General features: G+C 33.8%; 1 non-coding gene across 1 annotated transcript; it reads right to left on the bottom strand.

Moving 5' to 3' along the window:
• Nucleotides 1–2,417: 2,417 nt before the first annotated feature.
• On the bottom strand, nt 2,418–2,519 carry LOC114673635 (small nucleolar RNA U13). Its single transcript, XR_003724406.1, has one exon. It is a non-coding gene; the product is annotated as a small nucleolar RNA U13 (small nucleolar RNA).
• Nucleotides 2,520–16,404: the final 13,885 nt, after the last annotated feature.

The following is a 16,404-nucleotide window of genomic DNA, read 5'->3' as shown; positions in this document are numbered from 1 at the left end:
GCCACCGCACCCGGTCTTATCTGACTTTCTACTAATCTAGCCATCCATCCACACTACAGTCCACTTATTCACTCTAACTCTGTCAACTGGAAAGATGTAGAAATAACAGCAGACCCAGTTAATAATGCACATTCATATTGCCCAAATTCTGGTCTTGAAATACCCTTCCTCACACCCCTGCCCCTGCCACATATACACAAACCAGAACTAGAAATGTCTCATTCCCGAGCTGGGATGGAAAATGTGTAGGAAGTGTCTGAAACATTTTAGCAACTATCAGGGACTGCAACAGGACATGTCAAAAGAACTCAGAAGACATAGGAGCCACCCATTGGAGAGATAGGAACATTTCTACCTCAATAAAAACAACAATGGATGAAAATACTTCAAAAATATTTTGTGTAACTGTGAGTTCAAATACTAAAAAATAAACTTAATCGAAACTTTTCAACAAATTAGCCAAATCTGGAGGGTCATAAAGAAAGAAGTCACTTGTTAAAATAAATTAAAAAGAGCAAAAAAATCAATCTTTTAGCCTATTAGTCCTGTGCAAACTTCTCTGAGACAGAAAACATCAGATAAAAAAAAATTTCACTCATATAAACTATTTTGCTAATAAAAAAGGAGAAATTATATATAAAAATGTCGCTAATTAATTAATATATCTAGGCAATAAGCACAACCAGTAGACAACATCACCAAAAGTGGCAACCAGACACAATACGCCTCTTGTTTGAGGAATGTAATGAAGAGTCTTGCCAAAAGTTGAAGAAAAGATTTATATTTATCTATATAAAACTAGTACAGATTCATGTATAGATAGATAAGTTTTTATATATAAAATCCCTATATCTATTTGTATATTTATATAGATTGATATATTTATGTAGCTAGATATACATTTATTTAAGGATTAGCGGCCGGGCGCGGTGGCTCAAGCCTGTAATCCCAGCACTTTGGGAGGCCGAGAAGGGCGGATCACGAGGTCAGGAGATCGAGACCATCCTGGATAACACGGTGAAACCCCGTCTCTACTAAAAAATACAAAAAACTAGCCGGGCGAGGTGGCGGGCGCCTGTAGTCCCAGCTACTCGGGAGGCTGAGGCAGGAGAATGGCGTAAACTCGGGCGGCGGAGCTTGCACAGTGAGCTGAGATCCGGCCACTGCACTCCAGCTTGAGCGACAGAGCGAGACTCCGTCTCAAAAAAAAAAAAAAAAAAAAAAAAAAAAGGATTAGCTACATATTTATGTATTGACTCTATAAATCCCCTATATTAAACAATCAATTGATAGAAAATACAGAGGGCAGAGATGTTAAAATATTCCTTGGGAATATGTGAAAATTATAGAATCTTAAATACTTTGCAAGTAAAATGGCCCAGTTATATTGTGCAATATAAGATTGCAGGAAAATAATAATTTATGGATGGGACCTGTAATAACAAAAACTTAAAGTCTATAACCATGCTCCCAAAAAGTTAAAATCAAGCCTAGTATTTAAGAAAACTTCTTGAGTTATTAAGCTGTAAAATAAAGCGAGCATGATTACCATTAAATATGGACAATGGTCACAGCAGGGCTGTGAGGTTTTGATTGAGATCAGGCACGTTGAGAGGTTCAATAATATCTGGAAAGACTATTGATAAAAGTGGTAGTTACTAGTTGAACACATAACAATTTATTAAGTTGATCATATGTTTTAATATTTCTCTGTACTATATTTTACAATAAAAGAGCTTTTCATCAATAGCACTCAAGGAAGTAAATTGTATGGCTCAGAGAATCTTCAGTAAAGCTGATGATCCAAGCTTAACAATGAGATGAACCTTAAGATTCTTGGTATTTAAAACCTTAGGCAATAACGCATCACAGGAACTGTCAACTCAGGACACTGCTGCAATGGAACTGCCATTGTCATTGTCACTGTCACAAGGCTGCTTGACAATAGAGTCTATGGCTAGCCTTGCCGACACTCTTTTTGTTGGCACTGTCTCTAGATTTAGAATCCTTGGTAGCAAAGTCTGACTGGTCAAGCCTGCATCAGAGCCTGTGTACATTATAGTTCCTGGGGGACAATAAAAATTAACATCTATTCTTCTGAGATACTATCTTCTGATGTAGAATTCAGCCCTGCCTCCCTTGAATATTTACCCTGTGAACATCCTCTAATTGAGTAACGAGTATAACGTTTTGGCTCCATTATCTACATCAGGAGACAGATCAGTCTTCATCCATTTTCTGTTGCTTATTAAAACAATCCTGGAAACTGGGTAATTTATTTAAAAAGGAATTCATTTCTTACAGTTTTGGAGACTGAGAATTCTAAGAATGAGGGGCTGGATCTGGTGAGAGCCTTCTTACTGGTGGGAAATCTCTGTGGTGTCCGAGTTTTATTTCATTTTGACTTTTCTTTTTCACATCAGACAGGTAATGTACTGATATCATAGCAAGGATTTAGGGAGCCAGATCTCATATGAGCATGAAAAGACAACAGTCATATTTCTGAACTACAAGTGGATCTCAGCATGAGTTATGGAGGATATTCAAACCATAGCAAGACCTAACAACTTCTATCTCTGTGTAGTTTATTAAACTAGCTTAAAAGGAAATAGGGAAATTATATAGAAGTGTAATAGTTTTAGAAGATGGATTTGGTGACATAATAGCAAATAACTAAAGAGTTTTATTAATGTGGTGGCCATAGCTCTTTTTTCTGGGAACCAAAAGTGTTAGATTAGATCAAGAGGAAAGCCAATATTAGAGGAACAGAGATCAACACAAGTGGTGGTCCTGAGGCAGAATAAAATATGCAGTGAAAAGGGTATCTGAGATGACACTAGGATGTAGGTAAAAGCCAACCCAAGGGCCTTGAAGTCTGCATTATGCTGACTCTTTTTCCTTTTCCTTTTTTTTTTTTTTTTTTTTTTTGAGACTGAGTATCTCTGTCACCCAGGTTGGAGTGCAGTGACACAATCTTGCAAACTCAGCCTTCGGGTTCAAGAGATTCTACTACCTCAGCTTTCAGAGTAGCTGGGATTACAGGTGTGTGCCACCATGCCCAGCTAATGTATATATTTTCAGTAGAATCTGGGTTTCACCATGTCAGCCACATTGGTCTTGAACTCCTGACGTCAAATGATTTGCCTGCCTCGGTCTCGCAAAGTTCTGGGATTACAGGCATAAACTAGCACATCCAGACCATGCTGAATCATTTTATAATTCATATTCTTTATCATTAAATTCCCATAACTCACAGTTTATGATTAATGTATACTGAATGTAATCAAGGAACTTTTTAATATCTATTGGGATTATCAAGATGGTTTTCTTATTTGCTGATACGGAGTGTGTGTATGTGTGTACATATGTAAACATATTTTCTAATGTTAATCAATCTGCAGAGTTCTGGGAAGTATCTAGTTCATAATAACATGTTATACTTTTAATATGTTGTTTCATTCTGTTTGCTGGTGTTTTATTTTGGATTTGGACATCTAATGTATTTATGGCAAATTGTTTTAGAATTTTAAATATGCTCATCAATTTCTGTTAACAAGTTTATTCTAGTTTTATAAAACAAATTATCTCTATTTTCATATTTTCATCCTTCTATGAGCATTACATTTTTGTGTCTCTTCAAATTATATAAAAAGTCTACCGAAATAAATAAAATAAATCTAGGTCCATCTTTAGTCTCTTTGCATTTCTGATCAGCCTTCTTCAGTTGTCCTTCAAATTTAAGTCTGTCTGTCTTCTCTTAGACTCACATTTTTCTTGATTATCAATAAAATATAAGCCACTTGGATCATCTCTCCACCTCCTGGAGGATTCTCTATCTTCTCTCTGTAGTTCCTATCCCTGACACATACTATCACTCCCTTCCTGTATAATAATCTTTCCTCTTACTTCTGGGAGTTGAGCAACACTTGCTTTAACAAATATCTGATTTATTCAAACCCATTATCCCAGAATGCTTCTTTGAATATTCTTTAATCATATTTTGTACTTTACTAAATTTTGGGGGAGGATTATTGTCTATTGTATTTCTTTTTGTAGGGAATGGGGTCTTTATGTGTTATCCAGGCAGGTGTCCAACTCCTGGGCTCAAGTTATGCTCCTGCCTCCACCTCTGTAAGTTCTGAGATTTCAGGTGTGAACCACCTTGCCTGGTCTTAACTAAAATTGTTATATCAACTAATAATATTGAATTCATTGAAGATATCTTTTTATAAATAGCATCTATCTCAGTGTAAGGAAATGGGATTATGTAATCTCACTTGCTCTCCAAAGTAATTTCTTTATTATTCTTCTACACTCTTGCTGTTTCTTTAAGTCTCTTCCTATCTATCGTGTCCCTCTTGTGATGGTTAATATTGAGTGTCGATGTGATTGGATGAAGGATCCAAAGTATTGATCCTGGATGTGTCTGTGAGGCTACTGCCAAAGGAGATTAACATTTGAGTCAGTGGACTGGGAAAGGCAGACCCACCTTTAATCTGGGTAGGCACCATCTAATCAACTGCCAGCAAGGCTAGAACATAAAGCTGGCAGAAAAATGTGAAAAGACCAGACTGCCCTAGCTTCCCAGTCTACATCTTTCTTCCATGCTGAATGCCCTCGAACATCAGACTCCAAGTTCTTCAGTTAAAGGACTCAGACAGGCTCTCCTTGCTCCTCAGCCTGCAGACAGCCTATTGTGGGACCTTGTGATCATGTGTTAGTACTTAATAAACTCCCCTTTATAGATAGATAGATAGGTAGATACATAGATAGATAGATAGATAGATAGATAGATAGATAGATAGAGATAATCCTATTAGTTCTGTCCCTCTAGAGAACACTAATACATCCCTCTTCTTGCAATTATGTGTAATCCACTACCCTCTGAGAAAATGTCCCTTATTCCTGAACATTTTCTCTCTTGCATGTGATTTTCCTAACCAATTCAAATGCTGCCAAGATTCCAAGTGACTTAATGATTTTTATGGGCAACATATCCCACCCCCTAGTTACTCAGCTTGTTTACTTCCTCCAAATCCCGTGTTTTACATGGCTTTACTAGTCTACAGTCACATGTTTTACCTTATGTATTACAATAAATAATTTTCCATTCTAAATTATTTTTCAAGCAGTCATTTTAAGGCTTATTCAAATACTCCAATTACATATTTTCCTTGATATTTCTTCCTATTAATGTATCTTCTTTTTTATTCCTTTTCCTTCACAAATTCTTTACTCCGTGATACATTGTATCATTTCCTCTTAATTAAGATATGCCTATGTCCTGAACCGTATTGCCTAGGTTTTCTTCTAGGGTTTTTATGGTTTTAGGTCTAACATTTAAGTCTCTAATCCATCTTGAATTAATTTTCGTATAAGTTGTAAGGAAGGGAACCAGTTTCAGCTTTCTACTTATGGCTAGCCAGTTTTCCCAGCACCATTTATTAAATAGGGAATCCTTTCCCTATTTCTTGTTTTTGTCATGTTAGTCAAAGATCAGATGGTTGTAGATGTGTGGTATTATTTCTGAGGGCTCTGTTCTGTTCCATTGGTCTATATATCTGTTTTGGTATCAGTACCATGCTGTTTTGGTTACTGTAGCCTTGTAGTATAGTTTGAAGTCAGGTAGCATGATGCCTCCAAGTTTGTTCTTTTGACTTAGGATCGTCTTGGCAATGCAGGCTCTTTTTATGGTTCCATATGAACTTTAAAATTTTTTTCCCTATTCTGTGAAGAAAGTCATTGGTAGCTTGATGGGGGTGGCATTGAATCTATAAATTATCTTAGGCAGTATGGCCATTTTCATGATATTGATTCTTCGTATCTATGAACATGGAATGTTCTTCCATTTCTTTCTGTCCTGTTTTATTTCATTGAGCAGTGGTTTGTAGTTCTTGAAGAGGTCCTTCACATCCCTTATAAGTTGGATTCCTAGGTATTTTATTCTCTTTGAAGCAATTGTGAATGGGAGTTCACTCATGATTTGGCTCTCCGATTGTCTGTTATTGGTGTATAAGAATGCTTGTGATTTTTGCACATGGATTTTGTATCTTGAGACTTTGCTGAAGTTGCTTATCAGCTTAAGGAGATTTTGGGCTGAGATGATGGGATTTTCTAAATATACAATCATGTCACCTGAAAACAGGGACAATTTGACTTCCTCTTTTCCTAACTGAATACTCTTTATTTCTTTCCCTTGCCTGATTGCCCCGGCCAGAACTTCCAACACTATGTTGAATAAGAGTGGTGAGAGAAGGCATCCCTGTCTTGTGCCAATTTTCATAGGCAAGGACTTCATGTCTAAAACACCAAAAGCAACAGCAGCAAAAGCCAAAATTGACAAATAGTATCAATTAAACTAAAGAGCTTCTGCACTGCAAAAGAAACTACCATCAGAGTGAACAGGCAACCTACAGAAGGAGAGAAAACTTTTGCAATCTACTCCTCTGACAAAGGGCTAATATCCAGAACCTACAAAGAACTCAAACAAATTTACAAGAAAAAAAAATATATCAAAAAGTGGGCAAGGGATATGAACAGACACTTCTCAAAAGAAGACATTTATGCAGCCAACAGACACATGAAAAAATGCTCATCATCACCAGCCATCAGAGAAATGCAAATCAAAGCCACAATGAGATACTATCCCACACCAGTTAAAATGGCGATCATTAAAAAGTCAGGAAACAACAGGTGCTGGAGGGGATGTGGAGAAATAGGAACGCTTTTACACTGTTGATGGGACTGTAAACTCGTTCAACCATTGTGGAAGATGGTGTGGTGATTCCACAAGGATCTAGAGTTGTAAATACCGTTTGACCCAGCCATCCCATTACTGGGTATATACCAAAAGGATTATAAACATGCTGCTATAAAGACATATGCACATGTATGTTTATTGCGGCACTATTCACAATAGCAAAGATTTGGAACCAACCCAAATGTGCATCAATGACAGACTGGATTAACAAAATGTGGCACATATACACCTTGGAATGCTATGCAGCCATAAAAAAGGATGAGTTCATGTCCTTTGTAGGCACATGGATGCAGCTGGAAACCATCATTCTCAGCAAACTCGCAAGAACAGAAAACCAGGCACCGCATGTTCTCACTCATAGGTGGGAACTGAACAATGAGAACACCTGGACACAGGAAGGGGAACATCACACACCGGGACCTATTGTAGGGTGGGTGGCGGGGGAGAGATTGCATTAGGGGATATACCTAATGTAAATGACAAGTTAATGGGTGCAGCACAACAACATAGCACATGTATACATATGTAACAAACCTGCACTTTGTGCACATGTACCCTAGAACATAAGGTATAATAATGAAAAAAAAAAAAGATATGCCAAGATCCCTTAAGTTACACCTAATTGGCAAATCCTACAACCAATAGATGCAAATGTTGTCATCCACATATATATATACACAAATAGATATTATTATTACAGTAGTGTAAACAACGCAAACTGTCAGTGTTATAATCACTATAAATTTATTGCCTGCGAGTGAGCTCAGATCTCCCAGGAAATCTTTATTTATTAAGTCGTCTCAATCTCTCTTTCTCACCATAGAACATTTAAACCCGTTCCTCTTTCTTCACACCTGATCCATATAAGCCCCTTTCTCTGAAATTTAAAAAAGGAACTGTAGTCATATGATACGAACTCTCAAATTTCCATCTAGTTTGCTTAAAACTACTTGCTTCTTATAACTATCATTTCTCCTGTAATCCCAGCACTTTGGGAGGCTGAGGCTGCCAGATCACAAGGTCAAGAGATCGAGACCATCCTGGCCAATATGATGAAACTCCATCTCTACTAAAAATACATAAATTAGCTTGGCTTGGTAGCGTGCGCCTGTAATCCCAGCTACTCTGGACGCTGAGGCAGGAGAATCAATTGAACCTGGGAGGCGGAGGGTGCAGTGAGCTGAGCTCACTCCACTGCACTCCAGCCTGGCTACAGAGCAAGACTCTGTCTCAAAAAAAATAAATAAATAAATAAATAAAACAAATAAAAATAAAAACAAACAAACAACATCAACACCCCACCCCCCAAAGAAACAAACAAAAAAACAAACTACCATTTCTTAGTTAGATCATGTAATAATAGCTGAATTCTCCACCTGTGTTTTTAATCTGATTCCTACCAGGTTTCTCAGGAAGAGTATACTTTGAACTCTCTTCTTATCTTCATTCCACTCTTCTTTGTTTGCACATTTTTCCTGCTCAAATGAATTTTTTTGCCACAAATATTTTTATGTTTGTTCATTTTATTTTCATTAAAAAAATTAACCAACCATCCAACAACACTCCAATGAAAACAAAATCATCAAAATTTTCTGTCCTGTGGATATTCAGAAGTAGTGGTTTAAAGTAGCTTTCTGTTCATCTTTTTACCTGGTGTCTATGATGTAGCCTTACAATTTCAACTTGCCTGCAATTGTAAAGGTTATTGATATGTTGCTAACTCCAACATATAAAATTTAGTGGTTATGGCCGGGCGCGGTGGCTCAAGCCTGTAATCCCAGCACTTTGGGAGGCCGAGACGGGCGGATCACGAGGTCAGGAGATCGAGACCATCCTGGCTAACACGGTGAAACCCCGTCTCTACTAAAAAATACAAAAAACTAGCCGGGTGAGGTGGCGGGCGCCTGTAGTCCCAGCTACTCGGGAGGCTGAGGCAGGAGAATGGCGTAAACCCGGGAGGCGGAGCTTGCAGTGAGCTGAGATCCGGCCACTGCACTCCAGCTTGGGCGACAGAGCGAGACTCCGTCTCAAAAAAAAAAAAAAAAAAAATTTAGTGGTTATTTTACTTCACATTTCAGGAGAGTTTGTTTCAGTAAACCAATCATTACTTTTTGGACTTCATCTTCTTCTGTTTCTTATGATGCTACATTAACATAGGTATCATTTAATTAAAATTAAAATATATGCATATAAAAATAAAGAAGACATTCAAATAAATAATTTGTTAAAAATATTAATATGGTTACCTATGAAGGGAATAGAATGTGAATATTATATGGAATTAAAAGGGAAGATATGCATGGACACACACACACACACACACATATGATTAAAGAGACACAGCTCAAAACAACTAATGATACTCATGTGCTGGGAACTGAGAGGTATGATTAGTTCCACCTTCTGCACATAAAATACTAAAATGATTTCACGTTGTCATAATAAATCAAATAGCTCTATATACAATGATGATTACCATTTCCTAAAAATAAGTTAATATGTCTTTCTGGAATAACTGTTTTTAAATATGCAATGAACCAAGCCAATTTTCCTAGTAAGTATGATGTAACGTAGATAGTTATTTAATTTTCAGAACGAGTTCATTCATGTAAGTTTTAAATGTTAATGGGTAAATTTTAATATACAGCAGAGATAGATAGCTATGTCATGGCTATCTAATATATCAATTAAATGTTATTGAAAATGCTCAAAATCTAAAAATCACTGATATAAATACAGGAAAAGTATGCATTTAAACTTATGTAGTGTAGAAATTAAGAAGCAAAAACTAGTTAGTGGTTATTTATAAATTTATCTTTAGAAATGAAATATGGAACTGAATTTAGTTAGTTGGAACCAAATGTCTTACAATTTAGTGGCAAACTATAATGTAGATATTTTTTGAAAAATAAGCACATTATTTACCATCTTTTCCTATTTTTTTCCTTGTAAAATATTATGCTCAAATAACATTTGGGAAGTACTTTTGGGAAGTGTTGTTTTGTCATGGCAATCCTTTGATAAGACTCATTATGTTAACTGCCACATTAAAAACATAAATCAGAATCTTGAATTGATTATTTAAACAAACACTAAAAATTAGTCTAGCGTGACATTGAGAAGCCAGGAGTGAAGATATTTTATTGCTCCTGTTGAATTCTGTTAAAACTTTTATTCCCACTGTGAAATTAAAAAAAAAAAAAAATACTTCTCCATGTCATTAGTATTCTAAGATTTTTAATTTATTTATTCCTTAAATTAACCCAGTGTTCTTCCTTTTCTTCTCCACCTCCTTCTCCCCCTCCACTTTCTTATTTTTCTTATTTTCAGCTTATGTGTGTGGAAAATTAATTATAGAAAAATTAAGTTACCCAAGTTTATATATATTAAGTTACCCAAGTTTATATAAACCAAGTTACCCAAGTTTATATAACTAGTAAGTATGTGGTTAATATGAAGCCCTGGATCCAGAAAACATATATATATAACCAGTACACTAGATTGTTTATTTCTACAGTGCAGAGACCAGAAAAAATATATGTGTGTGTATATATATACATACATATATACATACATACATACATATATATGTGTGTATATATATACACACACACATATATATACACACATATAGACATATACATACACACACATATATATATAAGCAATTCTATTTAAAGGCATGCTAGAGAAATTTTACTTTTAATGCAAATTGTGCCTTTAAGTTGAAAATAATGTATATAAATACAAATTTATATATATATGTTTTTATATATCTGTATATATTCAAAGGAAATGTGTCAGGGTGTATGAAGAGATGGCGATAAGAACAGAGGAAGTGTTAAAACAGAACTTGCAATTTTGTTTTGTCAGTTATCCTTACCCATTCTACAGGTGAGGTTTATATTATTATGTTTTTATTTAAGTGAATTACAGTTACAGAAAAATTTCCTGTTTCATGTAGTATGTTTTTAAACTGCAATGAAAATGATGGAAGTTCAAATATTCATCACAGGATTTTAAAAATTTTGAGTTCATTTCACACAAAACTCTATGAACATATACTGTTCATAATATAATAACTTAATGAACATTTTCTCAGTTTCATTACGGTTTTTTGGTAGAGTCCCAGTCTAGGGAAGGGGGAGAGCTGTATTCACAAACGTAACAGAATTTATTAGGCGAATGATCTCCAAAGAGCTTCTTCAGTGATGTTCACTTCATATGCCAACTTACAGATAATGACAGATCTTGACTGTACTGCCTAAGCCGAATTGTTAGACTTTATTGAGTCTAAAAAAATGTCAGGTGAATAAAGACATTGTTTGATTATATAATATAGAAATAATCAAGTCACTTGAGCTGTGACTTAGCTCAAATATAAAATGGTCAGATTCGATAAGGTCAGTTCCTGTATAGATTGATGTGGGTTACTAAGAAATCAATGGCAAAAGAATTATTGAGCAAGTTAATGAGTAATCAATGATGTTAGCCACGATATAGGACTTAAGCCAACCCAGAGTCAGATGGGAAATATTTCAGATTCAAAAGCAATTACAGTTTAAATCGACCAAAGTTTTAGATAACTATCTGGTATACCTACCATCATTTATTTAATTTCCTCTAAGCATTTGACGTAAAATGTGATATTGGATGATGACAAAGTGTTAATGTAAGCCAAATATAATTCTAAGGGCTTTGTATGTATGAGGACAACTCTATGATATAGGCACTATCATAATTACCATTTTTGAAAGAAGAGTTTTGTTTTGAATTTCTGTGCCTCTATTCATTTCTTCTACTTTAAATCAATTGTTGTTGATTGGAAAATTGTCAGGAAAGTTGTAAGAAGCCGGTTTTAGTTTGGTACCTAAATTTTATTTATGTAACCTATTACCACAAAATTTTTGCAAGAATATGAGATGAAACCTAGGGAAAAAATAACTTATCTGATCTCCATATATCTATTTGTGGAGTATGTAGCTCCTGGTTTTAAAGAATACTTGCATATACAAGAATATTCAGGCTTCATGAATATAATAAAAATAACTGTTTCTGTGGATATACATTTAAAAGACTATATTAATGGTTATCACAGTCTTACAAATGTTAAAGCACAGCTATGTTTTTTAAAAAGGAAATTGTGTGGTAGCTTGGCTACACACTTAACCAAATATAGCAATTTTATGCAAAAAAAAAAAAGTTGTCTCTCTGCACTATGAAATGAATGCCTTAGAATTTTACCACAGTAAAAAGCAAGGCATTTGGCAATTGAATTAAAAGCAGAAAAGGGTCAGTGTTTGCTCACATGACCCAGGAGAAATGGAAAGATTTCCTACCCAGAGCACAATTATTGCCCCAGAATTTCAAATTCATGCATTATATCTCTATTATTGTCAGTGCATTTAAACATAAATACATTGTAATCTTATATTTTTATGTTTTTGCTTTTTTTTTAAGTGGGGTATATAAATTTATAACAGTTACCAAAATCTGTGCCATATTGCAAGAGTCCAGTCAAGAAACTTTGCTCTTGTTGTTTTTAACTTTTAGAAACAGTAGCTTCTAGCTGAGAAAAAAATAAACAGGATATTCTAAAGGGGAGCTGATTGTAGTATCATATTTATCAAACTTAATCACGATAAATTTATTGAAAAACAACAAATACCAAATATATTTTTCTAAATGGTAACTTGTATTTTCTTTGTGAAAGTTTGCATGGGATTGGGAAAATAAGTTCATTCTACTTAAAGCCAAAAAATCTATCTTTGATGTTTATTTTGTTAAGCTTCTCTTAAAAATTGATGCAGTTGTACCGGTAGATTCAAGATATATAGTTGTATAGTAAAGTATCTCTAGAAATACTTTTAAGCCTGCATGCAAACCACCTCTGCAGATGCAAACTGTGAATGTTGTAGGGCATTCTGGATGTCAGAGAGTTTTTTTTTTTATTTAAATGGAATGTTACTACATTTATATCTAAATGATTCTTTGACTAATTCAATAAAACTTACACAGATTATGAATAAAAGCACAGTTTATGACATAAAAATTAAAAGTAAAACTTTGACTTATGTATAAAGCTTTCTTTCAAATTATACTACTTAAAAACACATATTGTAACATTTGTTCACTTATTTTAGATAAATTGTTCTGACTTGAAAGCAAACAGGTTTAATTATTTAAAATTTATAAACATTATCTTAATAATAAATATGTAATATTCTGTGATTGTTCTGGTGTTTATTGAGGTACGTTTTCACATTTTTCATTAGAAATATACAGAGTAAGAAAGGCAAAAAAAAATCACTTCATTATGAAAGTAGTTTTACAATTTTTTATTAATTCAGTCAAACAAATACAGTAATTATATTGTGAAATTTCACTTTCTGAAGGAGTTACATTAATTTATAATTGCTTGTATTGATTTCAGAATTCAATTTCTGTATTCTACACATGCATTTAGTCATCTATAAATATAATATATAGAACAACATACAACATATTCTGGATGTGATACATTCTTTGTCCTCCAAAATCAGTTTATACTCAATGAGTATTTTAAATTAAAATCTCTTATCTAACTATCAATCATTTATCTATATAATGGGATAGTTTTCTATTTGAACTTTACCTAAGAGATAAGACAGATTTTTTTTTTTTTTTTTTTGAGACGGAGTCTCGCTGTGTCTCCCAGGCTGGAGTGCAGTGGCGTGATCTCGGCTCACTGCAAGCTCCGCCTCCCGGGTTCACGCCATTCTCCCGCCTCAGCCTCCCAAGTAGCTGAGACTACAGGCGCCCGCCACCATGCCCGGCTAGTTTTTTTTTTTTTTGTATTTTTAGTAGAGACGGGGTTTCACCATGTTAGCCAGGATAGTCTCGATCTCCTGACCTCGTGATCCACCCGCCTCGGCCTCCCAAAGTGCTGGGATTACAGGCTTGAGCCACCGCGCCCGGCCAAGACAGATTTTAAAATGTATGATATTTATGATAAATTTTTTATTGGTATCAATGTAAGATGGTATCTTCATCCTTAAAATTTACAAGAGAAAATCCTTGTGAGTACAATCTAGTCTAATATACATAAAAATCGAAAATACAGAAAAAAATATCCTTTCCTGTAAATGGTTGCCAAAGTACTCAGTTGTGCTATAATAGTTTTTGTACCCAAATAAACGTATAATTAATTTAGAAGAATTAAAAATATATTTGACAAGCTCTAAGTAAGGTGTAGAAACCACAAACACTTCAATATTTATTGCAACTAAATAAGGATGCTTACAGTTTCAGTCTTTCATGTATTTTTACAAGAATAGCATTGAAATTTTAGCTACTCATTTATTTTATGTCTTTTAGTGTTCATGTAAGAATAATGTTGATTTATCCTAAAATTTATTATAAAAACAGTAAGATGTTTTATTAATAGAGGATCTCTTTTATTTTAAAAGCAGGGATGAATGTGAATCAATTCTAATATACTCGTTTTATCCTTTTTCTCTACTTTTTGAATTGAAATATACGCAAGGAAACAAAACATAATATAATGGATTTTTTCATTTCTAGTGAATAAATATTAATATATAACTAAAACTATATTTATTTTAGACCAAAGCTATTTCTCATTTTAATTATGCATCTTTTGCAAAAAACACTGTCCATTTGCAATCTCAACTGACTCCTGAATTGTAAATTTTACTTCTTACAAAAACAAGTCAGTTGTCTTTAACTTAAATCTATAGGCCCATGTGTATGAGACTAAGAATTTCTATAGTAGGTACATATATTTAGTTAGTCTGGATATTTTGATAAATTTCTAATATTGTGGTTTTAAGAATACTGAAATTCTTTTTATTTTGAAAGAAAATTATCCTAACTTAGACATACTCATTCACAACGGCTACTCACACACTACTGATACTAGAATTAATAGGCAATATACTTGGATGGAAAGAGGCATAACGAAATAACTGCCTTACTTCATGGATGTGTGAATTTTGGTAAAAATAACTAAAATGAATAAATGACGTCTTGGGATACTGCACAATATAATAGTTTCAGTCGTCATTGCTTCCAGAAGATGAAAACAATAATTTCTATTTACTAACTCAAGCTAAAATGTTACCAAAAATTGCATTTCAAAAAAAGTCAGAAAAATAGTGTGTATCATCATTGTCAGATGTTTTATTTTATTGACGTATCTTCAACACATTTTATGAGAAATAACAATGAATGCAATTGAGTTGCATTCTTAAAAATAAAACAGCACGTTTTAACAGGGTAGTGATCTTACGAGTGACTCTCATGAAAGTGTCAACCACTCTTCTAATGAACGTTAGTCCCACCCTCGCATGGGTATTCTTAGATGATTATTTCCCAAGATATTTTTTGCAACAATCACTAAGGAAATATATAATTTCTGAAATCAGCTACTCCCCAAATTTTTCACTGATTATATTTTATAACAAATATTATGTTAACATTGTCATATTAATAAGTTTGTATGACAACTTTGGTTCGTATTAACGTACAGTTAATAATGCTATCTATGGCCTCCTTGTCTTTGCAATCCCATACAGACACAGATAAACTGTTTCCAAAAAATAGTATTACATTTAAGTTTAAAATCATATTTTTAATTTATACTCTATTACACATTGAAGGGATAATTGAATTTAACAATTTAGGGATGGAACTGCGAATCAAATACCCTACTTAAAACTGAGGAAACATATATAAGGTAAGAGCCTAGACTTTGGAGCCTCACTTCAAATCTGAGCTCTATCCGTGCTGACTGTGAGTTATTGGGAAAGTTACTTAATCTCTCCAGCCCTCAATTAGCCCACCTACACAATGAACAAAAAAAAGAAGTAACTACCTGATCTACCTGTTACGAAGACTGATTGAGCTGTTATTGGTACACCATGTAGACACTGACACATAATAGACCGACATAGATTTTTGTTAAACAAATGAAGTTAAATTGTTTGTTTAAATGCCAGTCATGCTTAATACATTAAGAATGAAGAGTATTGGGAATCTTTCTGACATGAAAGGGGAATTGAAAAATAATAAATATTAAAAGAGAAGATATAGGGAAAATGCTGATGCAGGACATGTAATGGAAGTTCTACCAATGACAGCAAAACAAAAATGCAGAATGGAGCAAATCCATCTATCTTATCTAATATTCAATCCCCATGATATATTTATTTGGCAACATATAATTAGTTTTACAATTACACACTAAAATAAAACTTAAGATTTTAAAGATTGGCATTTCTTGACAATTTTACATTTATTAATATTGATTGTATAAAATTTTGAAAATGCTATAAGCAAAACTGAGAGTTAAAACTATGTATAGAAGCATATTCAAGAAATAAAGATTTATGTAGTAAAATCTATTTGTATATAAATAAGATCATGCTATAGCATTATATACTATATTATACTTTCCTACGTATTATAGCCTGTTTTCTATTTTTAATTTATGTGTTTGGAATACTTATATTTCAGTGCAATTGCTTCTAAGATTTTTTTTAAGTTTGTTTCATTTGGATGTATACCATCATTTTAAAAATTAACTTATTTTAAGTCAATCAATAGTGCATTATCAACCTAGAGGTAATATTATTGCATATTAT

This window comes from Macaca mulatta, chromosome 17 (genome assembly GCF_049350105.2).
Source record: "Macaca mulatta isolate MMU2019108-1 chromosome 17, T2T-MMU8v2.0, whole genome shotgun sequence".
Classification (NCBI taxonomy): domain Eukaryota; kingdom Metazoa; phylum Chordata; class Mammalia; order Primates; family Cercopithecidae; genus Macaca; species Macaca mulatta.
The sequence above is the reverse complement of the archived record's forward strand: the minus strand, read 5'-3'. Positions and strand labels throughout refer to the sequence as shown.